Below are 578 nucleotides of genomic sequence, written 5' to 3' on the forward strand. Positions count from 1 at the left end.
CTTTGACTTTTCATGTTTTCAGCACTTATAGAACATTTACTGGAAGGCTCAAACTGAAAGAAAGCATGGCTAGTCAAATAAGAAGGAAAACACAACTCTCACCGGTCAATAGGAACCAAAGCAGCTTTCACATACCTTCCAATTGTACAACCTTTGAAGAGACTGCTCCAATAGAAACCATGTAGAGCAGTATTCACGGAGCTTCTCTATTCCAACAAGTGATGCCAAGAAAGGATATAGCAACAACCTACAACAGTTACCTTCAATAAGTAAATATAATGAAGCATGTATAGTTACTTATACCAAACAATGTAACAACGGAAAATACATGTTTCTACTTACACGAGATCAATTCTAGATTCCATTTTAATCGGCTCACTTTTGTTTCTTTCTGAGATTTTTAACCCTTTTGTAGGAAGGCTAACAGCAGAAGAGTCTTGAAAAAAGGCCAATTCAGCGAAAAGTTCTTTTAGATGTGGCAAAACATGTATGACAGTATTATCTGGTCCAATTCGTAGACAAAGGTCAACAAATGCAGTAGCTGCCACCTAATTAATAGAAAGCAAGCAAATTAACTC

At 36.5% G+C, this 578-nt stretch overlaps 1 long non-coding RNA gene across 1 annotated transcript; it reads right to left on the reverse strand.

Annotated features, from left to right (window-relative positions):
• On the reverse strand, positions 1–567 carry LOC119345656. Its single transcript, XR_005167113.1, has 3 exons — positions 343–567; positions 136–247; positions 1–53 (listed from the first exon to the last, which is right to left on the reverse strand). It is a non-coding gene; the product is annotated as an uncharacterized LOC119345656 (long non-coding RNA).
• Between the last annotated feature and the right edge of the window lie 11 nt (positions 568–578).

Source organism: Triticum dicoccoides, unplaced genomic scaffold (genome assembly GCF_002162155.2).
Source record: "Triticum dicoccoides isolate Atlit2015 ecotype Zavitan unplaced genomic scaffold, WEW_v2.0 scaffold265567, whole genome shotgun sequence".
Lineage (NCBI taxonomy): Eukaryota > Viridiplantae > Streptophyta > Magnoliopsida > Poales > Poaceae > Triticum > Triticum dicoccoides.